General features: G+C 39.4%; 1 protein-coding gene across 2 annotated transcripts in view; it reads left to right on the top strand.

The window, feature by feature from the left end:
* The window catches only part of GPM6B (glycoprotein M6B), a 225879-nt gene that overhangs the window by 153063 nt on the left and 66816 nt on the right, over positions 1–6000 (top strand). The gene's annotated exons all lie outside the window — the stretch shown is intronic.

Here is a 6000-nt window from a genome sequence, read left to right as displayed (position 1 = left end):
CCCCCCCCCTTTCGTAGTCCTTTCCCCCTCCTACTGCCTGTAGGATATTTTCATACTTAATGAAGTGTTTTTTCTTCTTTGCACCAAGAGTGACAGCAACAAATCTTATGTGAAGCTCCTCTCCCTTCCCTCTTTCCCTCTAAAATGATACTTTTTGCATTTTTTCTCCATAGAGTTCTATGCTTAACTGGTTGTTATTCCCTCCTTACATCAGAACCAATGAGGGAAAAGCTCATATGATTCTCATCTCCCTCCCTTCTTTTTCTCTACTATATTGTTTTTATGCCTCTTTGTGTGGCATAATTTACCCTTTTCCACTTCATTCATTCTTCTTTTTCCATTGCAGTCCCTTTGTAGCCCTTAATAAAATTTCTTTTTAATCTTCACTTTGTGTATTTTATAGTCATACCCTCTACTTGTCTATAAACAGTTTGCTGTTATTAAATAGCAGGGGTGTGTGTGTGTGTGTGTGTTTTCCTTGTTTACCTTTCTATGTCACTGCTGCATCTTGTAATTGGAGGTTGAATTTTCCATTGAGTTCTGGTTTTTTCATCAGGAAGTTCTGGAACTCTGTTATATCATTGAATGACCATCTCTTTGCCTGGAAGAATATGTTCAGTCTCACTGGGTATGTGATCCTTGGTTGTAACTTACCCAAGCTCTTTTGCCTTCCAGAAAATTGTATTCCACTGCCTCCAATCTTTCAGTGTAAAGGCTGCCAAATCCTGGATCCTCACTGTGGACCCTCGATATTTGAATTTCTTTCTGGCTGCTTGAAATATTTTCCATTTTACCTGGTAGTTCTGGAGTTTGGCCACAATATTTCGAGGACTTTTCAGTTTGGGATCTCTTTCAGCAGGTGTCCAGTGGATTCTCTCGATTTCTATTTTACCCTCAGGTTCTAGTATCTCAGGGCAGTTTTCCTTAATGATCTCTTGGACAATGTTGTTCAGGTTTATTTTTTCATCATGATTTTCTGGTAGGCCTATGATTCTCAGATTATCTCTCCTGGATCTTTTTTCCAGGCCAGTTATTTTTCTATTGAGGTATTTTACCTCTTTTTCTAATTTTTCATGCTTGTTGTTTTGTTTGACTAATTCTTAGTTCCTCATAGAGTTATTTGTTTCAATTTGGTTGATTCTAGTTTTTAGCAAATCATTTTCCTTGGTTAATTTTTGGGGCTCCTTTTCCATATCATACACTTTTCTTTTTAGAGAGATGTTTTCTTCATTATTATGTTTTTCTAATTCTGCAATTTTGGTTTTGAAAGAATTATTTATTTTGTCTTATATCTCTATCATTTAGTTTTCAAAGTTCTTTTTAGCTCATCTAGGAGAGCTTTCTGTGCTGGGGATCCTTTCCCTGTCGATGGTTCAGCTGTGGGTGTGGAGTCCACATTGTCTCCCTCTGAGTTTGGTTCCTTCCCCTGAGGATAGTAGGACTCCACAGTCTTTGTTTTTGTAGTCTGCTTTCTACCCATTTTGAGGCAGGGACCTAGCCATGTCCTTCCTCTAGGGATCCCAAGCCTTTACTGTAGAGGTTTTTCCCCGGGGGCAATAGTTACTATGTTTTCTGGGTCAGGGGGGGTGGGTTGGAGAAGGTGGGGTTTACTCTGCCATTCTGGTCTTTGTAGGTCCTGATAGGGGCTGTTATGAAGTGGTAATCCCAGGAGTATTTGCTGTTCGGGAAAGGGCCCCTGCATGTGGTTCTTATCTTGCTTTTTCCAGTCCCAGCCCTTTGGTGATAGGTCTGGTAGTGGCCCTTGTGGTTGGTGGGACGACTTGCCCCCCCGCCCCAGTTGATCCAGGGGCTTTCTGGGCCTGCCGCTGCGAACAGCTCAACTTCCAGGCCTTCTTTTTTGTTTCTTTATGATTATGTGATTGATCTCTCTCAATGAACATTTGTTTAAGTGATTTCTTCAGAATTTATGGTAGAAGCATCAAGAGTAATAATGACTCACATTCATGCAGCCCTTTTTATTTTTGACTGCTTCTTCTTTTCCATAAAGGCGTGTCTGCCAGAAATAACTTTTATTTAATTTAACATTAATTTAATATCCAAGCTATTTCTGGCCTCATAAGAAAAATACCAACATAGACAAAGTCTCCCCTGTGCCCTCGGACAATGAGTCTCAAAATTTTTGATCTCCAGACCCCTTTATCCTCTTCAAAATTATTGAAGCCTCCCCACACAGAACTTTTGCTTATCTGGATTGTATCCATTGATGTTTACTATATTAGAAACTAAAATATTTAATTATTATTATGAATATTACTTTGACCTCAAGGACTCATTTAAAGGGTCTTAGGTCCCAGTGCCCAAGTTGGGGACCTTCCGTCCTAAGATATCTACTCAAAAATTATTTGGCTTAACCTTTATAAGAATCTTGAATAAGGAAAATGTTACAATATATTAAAATACATTTTAGCTTAACATCTTCAACAAAGAGAATAACAGTCACTTAATTATTCAATTGTTTCATTTTCTATTCCGTTCTCATTTTCTAAATGCTAAACAGGGTAAGCTTTACCTCTCTCTGCTCTGGGGTTCTAGAACCTCTTTAATCTCAGGTTCTGGATCATTGCTAGAGCCTGAAGCTGTGATCCCTCTCTTTTATTCCCCTCAAACCTCTCACAAGGCTCAAGAGACTATACATGGGATCCACTTGGGACTCTTTGCTAATTCAGCACCAGCTGCAAGATGTACCCTTTTAACATTTTGTTGTCGTTGCATAGCTTCCATAAACTTTTATTGAGGGAATTATGGTTCTGCCTTCCTATCTAGAAAAACACCTGGATCACTTTTTCATGACATACACAGAGCCAGATGTGCCTGGTACTACGTGCATGCAGATGGGCTTCTAAGCAAGACACCCCTGCCTACTGGAATGTCTCTTTGAGAGATTCACCTGTAATGATGCCCTGGAGGGTCCCACTCTAATAGAATCCATCTGAAATGTTTAACAAGGTCCTCTGGGAAAAGCTGGTGATCCCAGATCAGAGGAACCAGAAAGATGAGGAAGGAGAAGTTAATGTATACTCTCCTAATATAACTACCTCAACAGCTTCCAGTGACTATGTAAACAGGATCCCAGTGAAGACCAATGCTATATAGATACATCATTATTTACAAACTAGAAAAAAAGCATTCATTATTTTATGCAACAGTTATAGTTGAAAGATGCCCCAAAAAATTCCCCACAAAGGTGAAGGAGAAAGAGGGGAAGGAGGAAGAGGAAGAGGATAATTAGCTTATATGTAGCGCTTAAAGCATTGCAGGTTCATGCATCTGATCCTCACTAATCCAGGGAAGGGAAAGGGGGTAGGTGCTATTATTATCCTCCTTACAGATAAAATAAACTAAGGCTAATATGTTTAATGACTTACCCTGGGTCACACAGCCACTAAATGTCCAAAGTAAGATTCAAATTCAGGTCTTCTTGACTCCAAGTCCTGCATTCTATTCTCTGTAACAACTATCTATTTTCACTGTCTTGTGATAGAGGTGGTTCAAGCTCCAGAAGTATGAATGTTTATAAAATCCTGTGTATACATCATCACTTTTGAGCCTTATAATAAACCTTAGAAGTAGGTAGTATAACAAATATCCTCTCCCTTTTACAGACGAAAAATCAGAGGCTTTATAAATAACATGCCTAAAGACATGTAACCTTTTAGTCATTTTCAGGGATGTCTGACTAATTGTGTAGTTTTCTTGGCAAAGATGCTGGAGTGCTTTACCATTTCCTTCTCCATCTCATCTTTTACCAAAGAGGAACTGAGGCAGACAGGGTTAAATGACTTGCCCACTGAATTCAGGAAGATGAGTGTTCCTGATTGCAAGCCCAGCACTCTATCTGCCCCACCATCTACCTGCCCTTCATAATAAATACCCCCATCTCCAACTCTCTTTGACAAGGATCTCTGCTGCCTGCTCTCTTTGTTCTGTACAATGACCAAGTGTAGCAATATAGAATGACAAAAGGAAGAACGGAGGGGAGAGACTGATGAATTAAACATAATTTAAATTCAATTAATCTGTTCTTTCTTCTCAATAAAATATGGATTAAAGTCACTGAAGTATATGCAAGTATACTTTTTTTTAAAGCAGTTTGGGTTAAGTAACTTGCTCAAGGTTACATGGCCAGTTTGTTTGAGGGAGGAGGTGAGAGGGGGTGTTAAGTGTCTGAGGCCGAACCTGATCCCGGGTCCTCACGACTCAGGGTCTGGCACTCTTACTCACTGTGCCACCTAGCCGCCCCCAAATATACATTTCTTAACAGAAATCCATTTCAATTAATTGGTGTTGCCATGCCAGGTGTAGTGGTAATTACCTATAATCAATCCCTGCTGTTGGCTCCCTTAAGCTCAGGGGTTCTGAAACATGACCAAGCTCTTAAGTTTCATATTGAGGAATTTATACCTTAGGGGACCACAGACTATGACCCAAGATCCAGATCTAGTCCAGTGTTCTGATTTTGTACTGCTTGCCGGGTAAGAATGTTTTTTCCATTTTTACATACAATAAAAAGTTTATTTTAAAATGTAAAAACCATTCTTACATCATGGGCCATACAAGAACAGGATTTGGCCAATGGACCTTATTGCGACCCTTGTCTTTTTTAACGAGAGGAGTTCAAAAGGGTTCATAGGACCCCCCTCTCCCAGAGATCTGGATCAATTTTAGAAGTTCCATGAATTTGGGTGGGAAAATATACATCTTTATTTTTATTAGCCTCTAACTGACATTGAGTATTTCCTTCAGTTATGGTTTTTCCAAAATATATTATTTAGAAAAATGGATCCATAGCCTTCACCAGACTTTGAGACGGGTCTATTTCAGAAGAAAAAAAAAATAGGAATCATTGCTATAGGCAGAATGGCGTCACTGAAAATTTTCAAGCAATAGAATGATCTCTGCAATTTGAAGATTATTATGATATTCTTGGGTGAAGGATTGATTGGAAAAAGAGAAGATAATAGAAGCAGGGACATAATTAGGGTTATTATAGTAATGCAGGTAAGAAGTCGTCAGGGCTCATATTAGTGGCAGTGCCCTAAGGTAGGGGAAAAGATATGAAAAATTTTCAGGAGGGAAAATCAACATGATTTGATGCCTGATTTAATGTAGATGTTGAATGAAAAAGGAATCAAAGATGATTCCAAGGTTACAAACCTGGAAGGAAGGTGGTGATTTCAAGAGTAATAGGGAAGTTAGGAGGAGAACTGATCAGTTTAAAAAGGAAGATGATGAGTTTATCTTTGGACATGTTGAGTTTGAGGCTCCAGGAGTACCCAAGTGGAGCTGTCCAGCAGGTAGGAAAGGAACCTAGAAGCCATTGTGTCCAAACCACTCATTTTACTGATGAATAAACAGAGACACAGAGTCATTTCTTTGGGGTCCTGTAGGTAGTAAGTGTCCTGAGGCAGAATTTGAACTTGGGTCTCCCCAACTCTATGTCTCTCACTCTATCCTCTATACCACATACAGCTGCTTCTAACTGGAACTCAAGGAAGAAATTGATGTTCCAGAGGTGAACACTGAGTGGGTGAGATAAGAAAAAGGAGACACTGTAGAAGTAGAAGAAATGCAGACTCACTTTCAAACATTAGGGAGAATTTGTACTTGGACAGAGAGGAGGAGGAAGATCAACAAATGAGGACTTCCAAGAGTAGCCAAGCAAGTAGGAGCGAGCAGTACTTGGAGAGAGAAACATCTTGAAAACCAGGAAAGTAGGAGGTATGCAGAAGGAAGGGGGGGCCAGTGTTCTCAATGCTAGATTAGTGTAGAAAGGTCAAAGAGGATAGGGAATGGGAAAAGACCATTGGATTTGGTAGGGAGAGAAAGATGGTGCCGAGATGATGAGCATAGACTATTCTTTCTAGTGTGTTTGCAGAAAGAAAAAATAACATTTTTCTTCTTTTTTCTTTGCTTTTTTTTCCCCAACAATTCATACTTTTTTTGTGTCTGTACTAAATTCAAGGGAAAGAAAACTTTCTT

Source organism: Petaurus breviceps, unplaced genomic scaffold, assembly GCF_028583685.1.
Source record: "Petaurus breviceps papuanus isolate PSGF00001 unplaced genomic scaffold, PetGlider_PUasm1.0 419, whole genome shotgun sequence".
In the NCBI taxonomy this organism is placed as follows: domain Eukaryota; kingdom Metazoa; phylum Chordata; class Mammalia; order Diprotodontia; family Petauridae; genus Petaurus; species Petaurus breviceps.
This window is presented reverse-complemented; position numbering and strand designations above follow the sequence as displayed.